The sequence below is a fragment of the Siphateles boraxobius genome, unplaced genomic scaffold (genome assembly GCF_051911475.1).
Source record: "Siphateles boraxobius isolate OS27281-9 unplaced genomic scaffold, OSU_SipBor_1 63, whole genome shotgun sequence".
In the NCBI taxonomy this organism is placed as follows: Eukaryota; Metazoa; Chordata; class Actinopteri; order Cypriniformes; family Leuciscidae; genus Siphateles; species Siphateles boraxobius.
The window spans coordinates 573,223-591,737 of NW_027509190.1; the positions used below are offsets into that span (position 1 = coordinate 573,223).

The window sequence follows — 18,515 nt, forward strand, 5'->3', positions numbered from 1 at the left end:
GACAAATGCACACGCGCACCGAGACTGTACAAGATGCAGAGTGTGCAGGAAGGACGGACACTGGAGCAGCGCGTGTCCGAACATAAAGTCTGATTGAACCGAGAGGGCAGGAGAGCGGGACGGAGAGGGTTCAGCTCTAGGAAGTCAATCTCTGGCTACAGCAAAGGGAAGTGAAATCATTTTTACTAACACACACAAACACGACGCACACACAAACATATACACTGATTTATTTTCTGCTACCTGCAATGAAAAAAAAACTCCTTGCAAATCTTTGTGTGTGATTGATGAACGTGTTAAGTTGTACAAAAGCACAGGGTATTCTGAAATGCCAATTTATCCAATATTAGTCAATGGGGTAGTAATCGATTTTCTTGTGGATTCAGGAGCCTGTCAGTCCACGTTACGACCATGTGATTTACCATGTGTTCCGAAATTAACCGGAAAAGTGTATGAAAGCACATCGGCCTCGGGCCATTTGCTCTCTGACCGGTTAACAGAACCATTAGAGTGCGAGACAGAAAGCGGTCGTTTGTTCAACCACGAGTTTGTGTGGTCCCCTAACTGTCCAGCACCTCTGATGGCTCGTGATTTGATGTGCAAATTAAATTTGTCCCTCTCTGCTGATCCCTATGGGATCAGCATTGAGGAAACACCACAAATTACTTGTTCTAAATTTGAGCCGAAATGGGCATATGAATGGCAGGTAACAGATGTTGATTGGGCAGAGAAAATTTTGAAATTGGCAAAAAGTCGAACAAACCCAGTCAACACAGATTTTATGACCAATGATAAAATGCATTGTACATCACATGTCGTGGCAGAGCGAGATTCAGACTTTGAAAAGATGTGGTTTAATTCTGTGGAAAATGAAAGTGTGAAATTTGACAAGATTTTCTGGAATGAAAATGTGTGTGCGCTGTCTGCAGTGTTGAATGAGAGTCAGAAAGGTTGTTATCTCATGACAGAGAACACCGTATGCCATTTATCTGTGTCGAAGACCATAAGCCAGCAGTGGAGAGATGTGGGCTTTTTTGTGAAAGAATGTTTATTAGCCACAGACTGGGTGAAAGTTGATTCACAGACAGCAGAGAGTGAGAGTGTGGGGGCATTTAAATCAAACTGTGACTTTGAGGTTGGGGTCCTGAGAAATGTGACTGCTATTGGGAGAAATGTGACAGCACAGGGGGAGGGGGATATTTCTGCTTCAGAAATTGATATTTCTTTGGCACAAATATCACCGAAATTGTGGGCAAAAACCAAATATGATGTGGGGCTTATAAAAGGATGTGAGCCAGTGGTAATTATACCAAAATCTGATTTCAGACCATGTAAAGCGCAATATCCCCTGAAACGTGAAGCATTAGAGGGCATAAAACCAGTGTTTGATGCTTTATTGAAAGAGGGTATAATCAGGCCCTGTGATGATTCACCAGTCAGAACTCCAATTTTTCCTGTAAAAAAGATATGTGACAGAAATCATCCAATCGAATGGCGGTTCGTTCAGGACCTCCGGGCGGTAAATTCATCTGTCATTGCAAGAGCTCCCAGAGTGCCCAATCCGTATACTATCCTGTCACAAATTCCGCAAAATGCAACGTATTTCACTGTGGTGGATTTGGCCAATGCTTTCTTTAGTGTTCCGGTCGATGAGAAAAGCCAGTTTTGGTTTGCGTTCGATTTCAATGGTAAAGGTTACACATTTACTCGATTATGTCAGGGCTACTGCGAAAGTCCAACGATATATAACGAGGCGCTCAGGAGAAGTATTGATAATCTAACTTTGACAGAGGGAACCGCACTTCTCTCTTATGTCGATGACCTTTTAATCTGTTCAGTAAATGAGTCTGTTTGCAGGTCTGACACTTTGACTCTCCTGAAGCATCTTGAGAGGGAGGGGCACAGGGCAAGCCTTTCAAAGCTGCAGTTTGTGAAACAGGAAGTAACATTCCTGGGGCATGTTATTAAACAGAACAGCAAAACACTGTCACAAAAGAGGGTGCAGGCCATAAAAGAAGTGCCAAAGCCCGTAACAAAAAAACAGATGTTGTCATTTTTGGGAATGTGTGCTTATTGTCGTACGTTCATTCCCAATTATGCCATTTTAGAACAGCCTTTACGAGCCCTGACAACAGGGAAAGGGCTGAAGCCATGTGACAAACTTGTTTGGACAAGTGAAGCTGAAACAGCATTTAATAACATGAAAGCACAACTGTCTATGGCTCCGTCGTTAGGCCTTCCGGATGTGGACCGTCCGTTCACACAGATGGTTGATGAAAAGAATGGTTATATGACTTCTGTCCTCCTGCAGACACATGGTGACCGATTGAGACCTGTGGCCTATTTTTCAACAAAACTCGATCCTGTGGCTCAAGGATTGCCACACTGTCTCCGGGCAGTGGCGGCAGCTGAATTGGCCGTCATGGCCTCAAGAGAGTTTGTAGGCTATGCTGATTTAACTTTGGAGGTCCCACATGCGGTGTCCATGATTTTGCAGGAGCAGAGAACATCACATTTGTCTACAGCCCGATGGCTGAGGTATCATACAATTTTGTTGGACATGCCAAACATAACTGTGAAAAGATGCACAACACTGAACCCTGCCACCCTCCTGCCCACACAGGAGGACGGCGAGGAACATCACTGTTGTCTGTCACTGCTTGAACAGGTGTGCACACCGCGTCCAGATTTGATGGACGTTCCGCTTGATAATTGTGACAATATCCTGTTTGTGGATGGATCTGCGTCAAAAGATCCACAAACAGGACAAAATAACGTAGGCTATGCTGTAACGACTGAATTTGAAACTGTGAAATCTGGCAAATTACCATGTAATTACTCTGCACAGGCAGCTGAATTAGTCGCTTTGACTGAAGCATGTAAACTGATGACTGATAACTGTGTGACGATTTACACAGATTCGCGTTATGCTTTTGGAGTCACGCATGACTTTGGTGCTTTGTGGAAGCACAGACAATTCTTAAAGTCAGACGGACGACCGATACTGAACGCTTCATTGGTATCTGACCTGTTAGAGGCCATTTTGCTACCAGGCAAGATTGCAATTTGTAAATGCGCAGCGCATACTAATGATAAAAGTTCCATATCAACAGGCAACGCCAGAGCTGATATGGCTGCGAAAGCAGCGGCAGCAAAGCAGACTGAAGCTCATAACAGTGGCGCCACTTGCGCACAAGTTGACATTAACCTTAACAATGACATTTCTCCTTGTTTACAGAGCATGCAGTCTTTTTCCACAGGAGCTGAGAAAAACAAATGGAAGACGTCAGGCTGCAGCCTTGTTGATGGTGTATGGAGATCTGTCGATGGAAAGCCATGTTTGCCTAACCATTTTTTCCCACATTATGCTAAATTAATGCACAGGTTGGACCATGCATCAAAGGAAGGGATGATTATGCAAATGAGAGAATTGTGGTTTACCAAAGGTTTCACAATATACGCTGAGAATTTTTGCAAAAGATGTGTGATTTGCACCACATATAACATTGCACGAGGCATTAAAACACCACTGGCAAGTCAGCCAGCCCCGGAGGGGCCATTTGAATATTTAATGATCGATTTCATTGAATTAACCCCGTGCGGAAAGCAAAAATATTGTTTGGTAATGGTAGACATGTGGTCGAAATGGGTCGAGGCTTTCCCAACCTCGAAACAAGACGCGGCAGCAGTAGCCAAAGCTCTGCTAACCGAGATTGTCCCAAGATGGGGAGTTCCAAGAAAAATCAGTTCTGACAACGGAACACACTTTGTCAATGAGATAATAAAACAGGTGGGTCAGTTCTTAGGAATTAATATGAGAACGCATTGTGCCTATAAACCCTCCAGCGCGGGAGCTGTGGAACGTGCAAACCAAACGATAAAGAACAAATTGGCAAAATGTTGTGAGGAAACTGGACTCTCATGGGTGAAAGCACTCCCAACCGTGTTGATGTACATGAGGATGAGAAAAAGAGTCAAAACTAATTTGAGCCCATTCGAAATTCTCTTTGGTAGACCACCATTCATGGGAATAGAAGGGGGAAAACGCAGGCTTCCATCGACTGATATGTGTGAAAATGAAATGTTGAATTACTGCAAAGAAATGTCTTGTCTGTTATCCAACATTTCTGTGCAGGTCAAAGCTGCCCAGGGGAAGGTTGCTGAGACGTTCCTGCATACGATCAGGCCGGGTGATTACGTGGTGATCCGTGACCTCAGGAGAAAGAACTGGAGGGCGAAACGGTGGCTAGGACCGTTCCAAGCTTTGCTGATCACGCATACGGCGGTGAAGGTCGGAGAACGAGCCACGTGGGTGCATGCCAATCACTGCAGGAGAGTTCCACCCATATCGGAAGAGCAACAGGAGGAGGAGCCCCAAGGACGACAACAAGCTCAACAATAAGCCCTAAAGTCAAGCCAGAACGCCAGAAGTACAGGTGCAAAGTCACTCAGGGGGGAGTGGTGAGACCAGTGTGCAGACAGCAGCGACGAGCGGAGTGAAACACGAGACGATCAGTGTCAGGCCATACACTGTATATCAACAAAGACTGATAAGACTCTGAGCGTTTTAAAAAGGTATTCTCTGACACAACACAGTTGCAGTATTGTACAAGATGGATCGTTCAAAGCCATGGCATCTATCCAGACTGTCAGGAATGTGTGAACCTTCCATTTTAACTTTGATATCAGTGACTATTTTGATAAATTTATGCTCCACTGAGGGTTTGAAAGTGTGGCCCGGGGAAAAACACACCAACTGGACTGAAACATCTGTGCTGAACAGCACCATCAGACAACGTGATAAAAGAGACACATTCACGGAAGTGGAGCCGGTGAGAGGACTGCACGGAAGCATCATCACGATAGAAGAGGGATCAAGTGTGACTTTTGAGTGCAACCCATTCGAAAAGAACTGTCTCGGATGCGATGGACAGACTGAAGAGTACGCACATTTCTACTTCTGCGAAAGCCCATGTAAGTGGACCGACGTAAAAGCATACGCTCATCACTATAGGACGGAATACGATGAAAGATTTCAGGTGCACACTGTAGATGAAATGAGTAACAACAGATACGGGATGAGAGTAACATTGAAACATGCGACACGTACGGACCAAGGCAGATATTACTGTGCCCTGGACTTGACTGAAACTGACTGGTATGAGACAGTAGACATTATGGTAATCGAGGCAACCAGACCACGAACAGAAACAACGACGACACCTTTCTTGTCACCTGTGCCGCCCGAGGTCGAACAAGCTACTGAAGAGGAACTGGCCTGGATGGGAAACGAAGACATAAGCAGAGGTCAAATAAATCCTGAAGTGCGGAAAGCCATGATGAAATGCCAAGGGAACAAAGCCTGCGCACTGGCAATGCTACAGAAAGAGGAATTGGAGATCAAAACGAGTTGCTGGATGTGTCTGCAAATATCTCATGCCTGGAAAGCTGTCCCTCTGAGGACAGCAACAGTCAATGAAACTAAGTGTCTTATTCCTCAACAAATGACTGATGTGCTAATAACTGTTGTGGACCTGGAGGAAGGAAGGACACCAACGAAACAGCCTGCTGACAACTGTGAACATATACAGCAGTACAACAACACTGACATAGCAATTCCACCTTTGAGAGTAACATATGTCCAGGGTGACGTTTGCGTCTGTTTCAACAGACCAAGACTGCTAAGGACTGGATGGTCTGACTGCAGGATCAAAATCAACGTACATGACAGAACAATGGACAATTGTACAGCGGTCATCAACAACAAAGAAATCAACTTCACATGCCCATTCAACAAACCGAGCGAAAGTTCACCAGCTGCGGTGTGGGTGTGTGGCAACAGAGCTTATCACCGTTTGCCTAGAAAAGACTGGTCAGGTTGCTGTTATCCAGCTTTAATGAATGTGGGAACTTCTGTGTATTTGCCAAACAAAGTAGGTAAAAGGGAGAAGCGAGATGTTAAGATCTTGCCTGGGGCTTTGCCAAATCATTATGCGGGGTATACATTAACTGACCCATGGACAACACCGGGAGAAAATATAGGTTGGTCAATCTTCTTAGGGGTGGGTACAGCGGTAACAATTAATAAGATTAATGGGTTAGCATGGACAGTATTAGCGATAGCCAATAGCACGGAAAATGCTTTGACATTAATAAGCGAGGAAATGCGTCAATTAAGAGAATCAGTTATTCAAAACCGTTTAGCTCTCGATATTCTTACTGCAGAAAGGGGTGGAGTCTGTAAAATGCTGGGGGTATCATGTTGTTTTAACATTCCTGATTACAGTGATAACATAACCAATATCATTGATCACATGAGAGAAGCCGTAAAGGAGCCCTCCCCAGCTACTGGTAGTCAGTGGGCGGGGTGGCTGATGTCTATGTGGTCAGGGTGGTTCTACCGGATAATCCAAATTGTCTTGCCAATTGCTGGTATGGGGTTATTAATTCTGTTCTGTTTACAATGTATTATGAAGTGCGTTTCCAGCTCAGTACAGAGACTGATCAGGGCGGGAACAGTTAGCACAGTAACATCAGTTCAAGCAGTGAAACTGACCAGGTACCCAGCAACTAATGAAGAGCAGTGTGGTGATTATGACAGCTATGACATTTACACAGAGATGTGATAAATTCTCTCTCTTTGCCTTTCTGAGGAACATGAAAGGGATTTTCTAAACTTTGTTTGATTGTTTAAATTTTGATAGTATTGTTTTACTGTTTTATTTACTGTTTTTATTTTTATTCTTTTTATTTTTATTTTCTTCTTCTTCTACTAATGTGATCTATACTATTTCTTGTTTATATTGAGGTGACTGATCCAAGTCAAAGGTGCAATGACAGTGTTTATGATTTAGCCCAGCTTCATATAAATATTTATTTTCTTGCTAAGTAATTAAGGGCCTATCCTTACGAAAACAGCCTAAGTTTTTAGTTCCCTTCTAAATTTTGATCAAGTCCAAGTAAAATGATCAGCTATATGAAAATCAGACATGAAGAGTATAACTGTGATGTAAAGACTTGAATTAATTCTATTCTTAAGATTTAATAGTATAATGGGTTGGATTAAAATTAGAAAAAAAACAAGGCTGAATTTTTATATATAGTTTATCAGAGAATGATAAAGAGGAGGAAACTGTTACAGAAAAATTCAGTATTACTTATATTCATTTGTTTCCAAACTGTTAATTTCATTTAATCATGTGTTTCTGTGAGGGTTTCTGGCAGCTGAAGGGGAACAGGAAAGAACAAACGTAATAAAACCAGATGGGCCAGGAAGACAGACACCTAGAGCCCGAGAAGTAAGTTAGTCAGGAGAATACAGGGGGTCATTTACTAATAAAATAAAGTCCCATACCCCCTTCTGAGAGAAGCAGGAGGTAATTTAGGTCGTAAATGAAGGCCTTTTGGTTTTTCAGGGACAAAGGACAGTTTGACCTGTCCAGGGGGGTAGAAAACCAGCCCACACCAGTTAAAGATATAGGATATCTTTAAGGAAAATTACAGAAACTTGGTAGGAGGGGTTATGATGACTGAGAGCTGTATAAAATGTCTATGTTTTGTTGAGTCTAACAGGCATTCTGTTTCGAAACTGGGTAGCTGCGGTTTGTGAAAAGAATCCTCATACAGAATAAACCTTTTCTCTTTATTACAATTTGCCTCTTGAAAGTTTTCTTACACCTTTTGATGCTGGTTTTTGTTAACCTCTGAAAATTGCTTTTACATGGGGAACGAGTATGGTCAGGTCCTCAACTCGGTCCTCACAACCGGCGAGGGGGCTGGGCTGGATGACTTGTGATCGTTCAACGGTACAGGGATGCTGGTGAGCCACAGCCAGCTGCTATCTATGTGGATAGAGACTGTTGCAGTGACAGAGGTGGGTTTCCTGTAATTTGTGTTGATGCTTTTTTTGCCAAATTAAGGCAGTTGGTGACAATACAAACCAAAAAATGCTTTTACACAGGAGTGAGCCCAGTTCTCCATTGGTTTCGGCCATGGACGTCCACTGTGCGGTTGGATGTGTTCCACTTTATGAGGCGATTCACCAACGGTCTCACCACAGAACACCATCCACTGTACGGTACGTTGCTCCAAATTGTCGAGTTGCATTTTTGAATGGGATTACCAGGACATCTGTCATCTGAAAGAGGCGAAGCGGTCAGAGCTGAGGCAAAAGCATCAGGGCCACGAGCCAACAGATGCCCAGGTGTTGGCGAGCATCAGCTCTAAAGAGCTAGCCAAGCACTGCCGCAGGAAAACCCGTGGAGTGGAGGAGACTCGTGCCCTCATCAAAAGTCTTCTTGACTCCATGTGGCACCTTGTGGACGGCACTGGGCTGCACCTTATAAACCATGAACGCATGTCTCAAGTGTGGGAGGTACAGCAAAAGCACCTTGCCTGCATTCAGGATCCACCAGGAGTGCAGCTTTACACAAACATTGGGTCAGGGCTGGAGAAAGGAGAGAAGACACTGGATGTGCTAAGATGCAGCAGAGGGTCCTCCTCTCTGGAAAGCTTTCATAAGCACCAGTTTGCTTTCATTCCAGGCATGTTAAAACCTCACACACATATGGTATATTTTGCTATTGAATGTTGACATAATATTGTTTTAATTTGTTGTAATCAGTGATCCTGTTTTTTGTCTCATCCGGGTGGAGATGCAATGCATTGCACACTCAGATGTACATGCTTGAGGGTGTGTCAAGGTGGAATTTAAACCGGTCAGCACAAGCACTTTCTATGACTGAGACATCCAGGACAAAGCTGTATAACATTCGTTTGATGTCCAATGTGAATACGCTCAGCAACAAAGTGTTGGGAAAACCTCTTCTTCCAGAGTTTATCCCCCCTGGGAAACCTAACGGTAAGAAAAGTCTGCTGTTGATGATGATCAGACCTATATTGTGACATGGTAGGCAAGTAAACAATAATTTTTCCCTTGGTGAATACTTATTGGAGGAGAGCGTATTGCTGTAGAATATCTTCCGGCACAGTCCAACAGAGGAGATCTTATGAGCCAGCAGATTGGTATTGGTGAGGTACATCCTGCCTGAGATCTTGGATGAAGTCCTCGAGGACGAATGTCCTGATGTGACCGTACCACAGGCTCATGACCTCACATTGCAGGTAATATTATATCAAGAGTATATCAGACATCAAAAAAATATTTTAAAACTAATAAACAGTTCATTTTTAATGTAGAAGAGACACAAAAAATGTAAAAGATTGTTTATTCTTTATTTATTCTTTATTCTGTGTATACTTTTATTAATCACCTCAGCAATTTGGAAGCGGTGGCCCTAGGCCCTAGGCCCTGGCCAGATCCCAGGTCCCCATTGGAGGAGAGTGATGCCTCTGCTGGGCCCATCTACTCCCCATTGGAGGAGAGTAATGCCTCTGCTGGGCCCATCTACTCCCCATTGGAGGAGAGTAATGCCTGATCTGGGCCCGTCCTCACCCGATTTGATGAGAGAGATGCCTCCGCAAGTCCCGTCCTCACCCCATTTGAGGAGAGTGTGCTCGTCACTCCAGCTACGGTAAAGTGGATAATGTTTCACCATCAGAAATGTGGGCTTCTTTATATTTGCTCTTGTACCAGATGTTTAAAATTTTATGGTGTTTATTGGTTCAATTCTTGTAACAGGACACTAGGTGTGATGCCAGAGGGATTCCTGGATGGGAGGCAGTTGATGCCTTGGCAGGTTACCTGGTTGGGCTTAACCGAACTATAACAAAACTCTCCAATGCTGAAGTGGCAGAGATTTTGAGGTTATACTCACATCTAAGTGTCTTTGACCAGACCCCCACCAGATACACCCTCAAGAGCAAAAAAAACAACGTTGCCAGGACCTTGGAGGGCTTCAAGAAAGCGCAGTGGCTCTGCTCCAGGCCAGCAAGCAGCTGAGAGGTATCCACATCTCATATAGCTATATTCTTTAGTATTTGTATCAATGTATTTATGTCAATATGTGAACATGCATATATAATGAGCACTATGTGATCTGGTCATCTAATTGCAGATTGTTCATGGTCCATGGTCAGGCTGCTCACAGACCAGACCAAAACAGAATTTCAGAGTGTGTTGCTCTCAAGCTGTACAAAGAGTACAAGGAAGCCAGAAATAGGCCAAAGGACAATAAAGGGAGGACATTTGCCATACCCCAGTCCATTGTCATGGCATACTCTCACATCAAGCAGCTAGTTGAGGACTGCAGAGAGATCATGGACAGGAGTGACCTGGTACTGGTAAACATTAACAACACCACTGTGTCCTCCTGGTGAGTTCATCTTTAATATCTTCATAAATTGATTGAATTGCATATTTGAACAAAATTTTTAACAATTAACACACTGAAAAATGTTCTGAAAAACTCTTGTGTGTGTTTTGTTTTCTGTCTCTGCAGGCTGCATGATCGCCAAAAGAGAACTGAACGGGGTTCTTTACTTCAGGGTGTGCAGCTTCCACAGCAGATTGCCGTGGCTAAAAAATCCCTCCTGGAGGTTCGTGACCTACCATCACAGCCAGTTCAGCATGGACACACTCTTTTGGAGTTCCAGGAGCCTGAGAACCGTGAGGGCGAGGCAAAAATCCGCCAGCGACACAGTTCCAGAACACCTGCTATTCCACAGACAGGTGGGGGAGACGCAGCTATTGCCAAACACGATGCTGCTTCCTCTCAAAACAGCTGTATGGAGGGCTGGTCCTCTGCCTACAAGCCATCCCCAACACACTACCAGAGCTGGTCTTCTTACCAGGCACCCCTGGCACACTCTCATGTTTGGTCCTCCACCCACCCACAACCCTCAGCATCCACCCAGGGCTGGTCTGCAACCCACCCACCAACCTCAGCATCCACCCAGGGCTGGTCTACAACCCACCCACCACCCTCAGCATCCATCCAGGGCTGGCCTGCCACCCAACCACCACCCTCAGCATCCACCCAGGGCTGGTCCTCCAACCAGGGCTGGTCTGCAACCCACCCACCACCCTCAGCATCCACCCAGGGCTGGTCCTCCAACCAGGGCTGGTCTGCAACCCACCCACCACCCTCAGCATCCACCCAGGGCTGGTTCTCCAACCAGGGCTGGTCTGCAACCCACCCACCACCCTCAGCATCCACCCGGGGCTGGTCCTCCAACCAGGGCTGGTCTGCAACCCACCCACCACCCTCAGCATCCACCCAGGGCTGGTCTGCAACCCACCCACCAACCTCAGCATCCACCTAGGGCTGGTCTGCAACCCACCCACCACCCTCAGCATCCATCCAGGGCTGGCCTGCCACCCAACCACCACCCTCAGCATCCACCCAGGGCTGTTCATCCACCTCCTACTGTCCCGACCAACCTAGGTTCCCTCACCAAGCACTAGATCCCTTTAATCGCCAGCGTGAATGGCGATTACGCAAGGCAGCCCTTGAGAACCAGGAGCGACTGAGGAAAGGTGAGCCCCCAAAGATGAGAAAGGCAAAAGAGAGCTACCACTATGAGTGTAAGCTGTGTGGTCAACCTAAATCAAAGCAAACTGGACACTCACAGGTACGTGGCAAATGGTACTGCCCTGCATCTGGACAGACCCTTGAGGAGTGGAGAAGCTCTTTGTAAATGCACCTAATACATTCTTTTTTATAAATATTTTTAATAATATGTTTTATTTATTTTAAGAAAATGTTCACATTCACTGTTCAAACCATCTGCAAAGAAAAAACAAGCAAGAAAATAAAGTAGAAAAAAGTATGTTTGCTGTTGCAAATAGAAAAAAAAAAATTAGTGTGCTGTTGCAACTATTTTCAAAAAACTAAATACATAGGATAGTTGCTGATGCAACTATTTCAAAAAACAAACAAAAAAAACAACTCTTGTGGTGTAATAGTAACACGTCCATCCTTTGGGTGGGAGACTCCAGGTGCAAATCCTGGCAAGAGTGTGCAACTTGTTGGCCCAATCAGTATTTAATTAAAAAATAATTTATGACATAATTTAATATGCATTTTCTCCTTCTTTTCTCATTATTATTACAAGATGTAGCGGCGGTCATAATTATTATCATAACATTTTGTTAATAACAAAGCATTATTATTCATACCAATCCTATTTGTATCTGATTTTATATATATGATAGATTCATTGCAATCTCTAATAGTTTACGTTTATTGAGACATGTTCCAATAGCTGAAAAAAGCTGCCCAGGAGGATGAGGAGCTAGTGTCAAAGGGGGAACCGCCACGGAAGAGGCTGACAAACGAAAAGTACCACTACACCTGCAAGGGGTTTGGACAGGACAAAATAAAAGGACTGGACACACCCAGCTGAAGGGGCAGTGGTACTGTCCAGCATCAGGACTGACCCTGGATGACTGGAGGAAGAGTGTATAATTGCTGTCACCATTACTTGTCTGTCTGTTACAATAAAGTTTAATAATTTTATTGGAGCCAATAACAGTCTTCACGTTTTTAAGTAATTTCCTCTTGAATACCAGGACAGTGAGTGTCATCCATTGAATGTAATTGTTAAAACTAAAGCCAGAATTACTTGCAGAATCATTTTACATTTATTCACAAAACCCAACACTCAATTTGGAATATGTTTTATTCACTTGTGCTGCACAGATGTAGTCTTTCAAATAATTGAGTTTACAAAAAAAGGAGGGGAAACATGATGGGAGAGTTATTTACATTTATACACAGTTAATACTGTTATAGCTTTAAATGTAGCATGTGACATTTTGAGTTAATTATTTGAATATTGATTTGTTAACATCACAAAATATGTTTACTTACAAGAGCGTTTGCTTTAAATGCATTCATGTGCATAATTGCATAATCACAGGGTTACTACTGTAGGGATTTATATGGAAAAGAGTTCCTGTGTTAAAAATGACTACGTTACCCACAATGCATTGCATGTAGTACTTCCGGAATGCACTACGAGACTAGAGAACAAGCGAAGATGCAAGCGATATTGCCACGGCATAGGTTCGAATCCCGCAAGAGACATGAAATTAAAGTGATGATAAACCTTGCAATAAGTGCAGAACTGTGTGTAACCAATGTTGAGAAGATAAGAAAGTAGATAAAAATTGATATATTGTACGTTTTGCTCCTTTTTTCTCCTCTTCTTTTTCTCCCTTTCCTCCCTCTTTTTCTCCCCCCCTCCCCCCAAGCAGTCTCTTTTGCCTCTTCCTTGGCCGAGTGGTTAAGGCGATGGACTAGAAATCCATTGGGGTTTCCCCGCGCAGGTTCGAATCCTGCCGACTACGTTGAGTTTGTACGTTGAGTTTGTAACCTTCTTAAGCCTAGCTTAAAAATTTATTAAAGGAAAAAAAGTCACTGTTACAGGATTACCCTTGAAAAGAGTTATATTGGTAAGAAGCAGTTTTGTCTGCAAGCTAAAGATGACAAGGCCCCTTTGTATTCAGGGATACGTCGGGTAGACCGGTAGATCGCCAGGGATCGTATAGTGGTTAGTACTCTGCGTTGTGGACGCAGCAACACTGGTTCGAATCCGGGTCACGGCAAGATTTTCTGGGTACCATTGAAATTGAGCTCCATGTCACCACCTCTCCTCACCCCGTCCTTCAGACTACTCTTTTTGTGCATGGCGCGTGCCCTTGATGTGCTCTGGATGTTCGAGTGAATTGAAACTGGGACCTTCTTTGAAAGCACGAGCTCTCAGGTTGGAACCCTTAGAGAAAAGACTGAAAACGAAACGCTCCTATTTATTTCGAAAGAATCTTGCTTCAGAGATAATATGGTGCGTGTATATTTTCTAATCACTAGGTGTCAGTACACTCGCTGGCTGTTACCTAGAGTGCCGCAGGCTTGCTATTTGCTACAAACAACTGCGCCTTTGACACAAGTTTACAATAACGATAAGAGCGCGGCAAGTCAACAGCATTGAAGCGTGTGAAGAGGCTTTCCAGACAAGTAGCAGTGAGTTTTTGTTCTTTTTCCTAGCATTGTTTTCCTTTAATTATTATTATCATCAGTCTAATAGGCTGCATTCTCACTAATTCGCAAATATTTTTTGACATAGCAGACGTTTTGACGGCCGTTCTGAATCGTCGAAGAAGGAAACGCGATGCATTGGAGGACCCTCTTTTTTCTGCACCAATACGATTCATTTTGCTGTGCGTTCCCACGCAGCACGCACCCAGTTCTCGAGCAAGATCCCGGATAGCTTAGTCGGTAGAGCATCAGCCTTTTAATCTGAGGGTCAAGGGTTCAAGTACCTGTTCGGGCGAACGAGCCTCTTTTTGTGGAGCGGTACGTTTTGTTGTTGAGTTCTTGCTGATCTACACTGGCCTCGGGCAGCGACGCTGCAAGGCACCAAGGCAAACGACATGCCCCTTTCAGCCAGCTTGTAGTCGTGGCCGAGTGGTTAAGGCGATGGACTCGAAATCCATTGGGGTCTCCCCGCGCAGGTTCGAATCCTGCCGACTACGTTGACAACATGTGTCTGTTTTAGTTTGTAAACTTCTGGAGGCCTAGCTTAAACTTTATAAAAGGAAAAAAAGTCACTGTTACAGTATTACCCTTGACAAGAGTTATGTTGGTAAGAAACAGTTTTGTCTGCAAGCTAAAGATGACAAGGCCCCTTTGTATTCAGGGACACGTCGGGTAGACCGGTAGCTCGGTAGCTTGCGTTGTGGCCGCAGCAAATCCGGGTCACGGCAAGGTTTTCTGGGCGCCATTGAAATTGAGCTCCATGTCACCACCTCTCCTCACCCCGTCCTTTAGACTACTCTTTTTGTGCACGGCGCGTGCCCTTGATGTGCTCTGGATGTTCGAGTGAATTGAAACTGGGACCTTCTTTGAAAGCATGAGCTCTCAGGTTCGAACCCTTAGAAAAAAGACTGAAAATGAAACGCTCCTATTTATTTCGGAAGAATCTTGCTTCAGAGAGAATATGGTGCGTGTATATTTTCTAATCACTAGGTGTCAGTACACTCGCTGGCTGTTACCTAGAGTGCCGCGGGCTTACTATTTGCTACAAACAACTGCGCCTTTGACACAAGTTTACAATAACAATAAGAGCGAGGCAAATCAACAGCATTGAAGTGTGTAAAGATACCATAAAAAATAAATTGGATTTGCTTACTCACGGTTGAGAACAAGGAGCAGTATGATGAAAAGAACAGCCGAAATCAAAAACACACCGGTTGACACCATTATTGTTCCATGGCCACCCAGCTGTTCTCTTAAAGTCATCAAACAGTCATTTACCACACTGTGACCTTTTATAAAGACATTAAGCCAAAAATATAGTAAATGGAATATACATAGATTAGATTCACTGCAACACTGAAAGGTGCTTAAATCTGTACATATTACAAGTGTGTTATAAAATGTATACATTTAAACATTTAACTAAGAATATCCTATATTAAATATATCAGAAGGTATGCACACTTACCTGCAGCTGGATTTTTAGTAGATTCAAGGTATATGTCAATTTTGAAATTTTCTTTGTTTTCATCAGGCTCAAAAACTGGGTTGCAGAAAACATTCTTTGAAAGTTAAAACAAAGTTTAGAACCAAAACTGAATGTTCTATAAATAACAAATAAATTATACCATGGATACATCTACTACTTACAATAATAATAATAATTTACCCCATATCCACCTCGGCTCCCAGTTGAAATGTCAGAGTCCATCATCTTTGCATTTTGAAAAACCATTTATACATGTTTAGTTATCTGAAATCTTGAGGTAGGCTATTAATTCAGTCCATTTGGTTGTGAAAATGAGTAGAGTTTAAGAAGTTAAACTCGAAGAAGTTTATTTCCATAAAAGAAAATGCCTAGACATGTTTTAAAAGGAGATAAAAAGTTGTTTTTAAATCCATTGAGTATGTGCATAGAATAAAATGTTTTTTTTTCTATCAAATTGATTTATTTTTGTTTCTTCTTTATGCTGCAATATTATGGTCCAACATCTTGTGTTGTTGGCGCAGGATCAACGGGCTCTGGCGCAGGATCAACGGGCTCTGGCGCAGGACTGGACGGAACCAGCACATCATGGGACTCGGAACTGGACGGGGCCAGCACATCATGGGACTCGGAACTGGACGGGGCCAGCACATCATGGGACTCTGCCGACCACGTTGACAGCATGCGCCTGCTTTAGTTTGTAACCTTCTGGAGGCCTAGCTTAAACTTTATAAAAGGAAAAAAAGTCACTGTTACAGCATTACCCTTGAAAAGAGTTATGTTGGTAAGTAACAGTTTTGTCTGCAAGCTAAAGGTGACAAGGCCCCTTTGTAGTCATGGACACGTCGGCAAGGTTTTCGGGGTACCATTGAAATTGAGCTCCATGTCACCACCTGTCCTCACCCCGTCCTTCAGACTACTCTTTTTGTGCACGGCGCGTGCCCTTGAGGTGCTCTGGATGTTCGAGGGAATTGAAACTGGGACCTTCTTTGAAAGCATGAGCTCTCAGGTTCGAACCCTTAGAGAAAAGACTGAAAACGAAACGCTCCTATTTATTTCGGAAGAAACTTGCTTCAGAGAGAATATGGTGGGTGTATATTTTCTAATCGCTAGGTGTCAATACACTCGCTGGCTGTTACCTAGAGTGCCGCGGGCTTGCTATTTTCTACAAACAACTGCGCCTTTGACACAAGTTTACAATAACGATAAGAGCGCGGCAAGTCAACAGCATTGAAACGTGTGAAGAGGCTTTCCAGACAAGTAGCAGTGAGTTTTTGTTATTTTTCCTAGCATTATTTTCCTTTAATTACTATTATCATCAGTCTAATAGGCTGCATTCCCACTAATTTGTTTTGTTGTTGAGTTCTTGCTGATCTACACTGGCCTCGTGCAACGACGCTGCAAGGCACCAAGGCAAACGACATACCCCTTTGAGCCAGCTTGTAGTCGTGGCCGAGTGGTTAAGGCGATGGACTAGAAATCCATTGGGGTCTCCCCGCGCAGGTTCGAATCCTGCCGACCACGTTGATAGCATGTGCCTGCTTTAGTTTGTAACCTTCTGGAGGCCTAGCTTAAACTTTATAAAAGGAAAAAAAGTCACTGTTACAGGATTACCCTTGAAAAGAGTTATGTTGGTAAGAAGCAGTTTTGTCTGCAAGCTAAAGATGACAAGGCCCCTTTGTATTCAGGGATACGTCGGGTAGACCGGTAGATCGCCAGGGATCGTATAGTGGTTAGTACTCTGCGTTGTGGACGCAGCAACACTGGTTCGAATCCGGGTCACGGCAAGATTTTCTGGGTACCATTGAAATTGAGCTCCATGTCACCACCTCTCCTCACCCCGTCCTTCAGACTACTCTTTTTGTGCATGGCGCGTGCCCTTGATGTGCTCTGGATGTTCGAGTGAATTGAAACTGGGACCTTCTTTGAAAGCACGAGCTCTCAGGTTGGAACCCTTAGAGAAAAGACTGAAAACGAAACGCTCCTATTTATTTCGAAAGAATCTTGCTTCAGAGATAATATGGTGCGTGTATATTTTCTAATCACTAGGTGTCAGTACACTCGCTGGCTGTTACCTAGAGTGCCGCAGGCTTGCTATTTGCTACAAACAACTGCGCCTTTGACACAAGTTTACAATAACGATAAGAGCGCGGCAAGTCAACAGCATTGAAGCGTGTGAAGAGGCTTTCCAGATAAGTAGCAGTGAGTTTTTGTTCTTTTTCCTAGCATTGTTTTCCTTTAATTATTATTATCATCAGTCTAATAGGCTGCATTCTCACTAATTCGCAAATATTTTTTGACATAGCAGACGTTTTGACGGCCGTTCTGAATCGTCGAAGAAGGAAACGCGATGCATTGGAGGACCCTCTTTTTTCTGCACCAATACGATTCATTTTGCTGTGCGTTCCCACGCAGCACGCACCCAGTTCTCGAGCAAGATCCCGGATAGCTTAGTCGGTAGAGCATCAGCCTTTTAATCTGAGGGTCAAGGGTTCAAGTACCTGTTCGGGTGAACGAGCCTCTTTTTGTGGAGCGGTACGTTTTGTTGTTGAGTTCTTGCTGATCTACACTGGCCTCGGGCAGCGACGCTGCAAGGCACCAAGGCAAACGACATGCCCCTTTCAGCCAGCTTGTAGTCGTGGCCGAGTGGTTAAGGCGATGGACTCGAAATCCATTGGGGTCTCCCCGCGCAGGTTCGAATCCTGCCGACTACGTTGACAACATGTGTCTGTTTTAGTTTGTAAACTTCCGGAGGCCTAGCTTAAACTTTATAAAAGGAAAAAAAGTCACTGTTACAGTATTACCCTTGACAAGAGTTATGTTGGTAAGAAACAGTTTTGTCTGCAAGCTAAAGATGACAAGGCCCCTTTGTATTCAGGGACACGTCGGGTAGACGGGTAGCTCGGTAGCTTGCGTTGTGGCCGCAGCAAATCCGGGTCACGGCAAGGTTTTCTGGGCGCCATTGAAATTGAGCTCCATGTCACCACCTCTCCTCACCCCGTCCTTTAGACTACTCTTTTTGTGCACGGCGCGTGCCCTTGATGTGCTCTGGATGTTCGAGTGAATTGAAACTGGGACCTTCTTTGAAA

At 44.0% G+C, this 18,515-nt stretch overlaps 3 non-coding genes across 3 annotated transcripts; all 3 read left to right on the forward strand.

Annotated features, from left to right (window-relative positions):
- Positions 1–14,355: 14,355 nt before the first annotated feature.
- On the forward strand, positions 14,356–14,437 carry trnas-cga (transfer RNA serine (anticodon CGA)). Its single transcript has one exon. It is a non-coding gene; the product is annotated as a tRNA-Ser (tRNA).
- A 2,431-nt stretch (positions 14,438–16,868) lies between these two features.
- trnas-aga (transfer RNA serine (anticodon AGA)) lies at positions 16,869–16,950 on the forward strand. Its single transcript has one exon. It is a non-coding gene; the product is annotated as a tRNA-Ser (tRNA).
- A 1,108-nt stretch (positions 16,951–18,058) lies between these two features.
- trnas-cga (transfer RNA serine (anticodon CGA)) lies at positions 18,059–18,140 on the forward strand. The gene has a single exon. It is a non-coding gene; the product is annotated as a tRNA-Ser (tRNA).
- Positions 18,141–18,515: the final 375 nt, after the last annotated feature.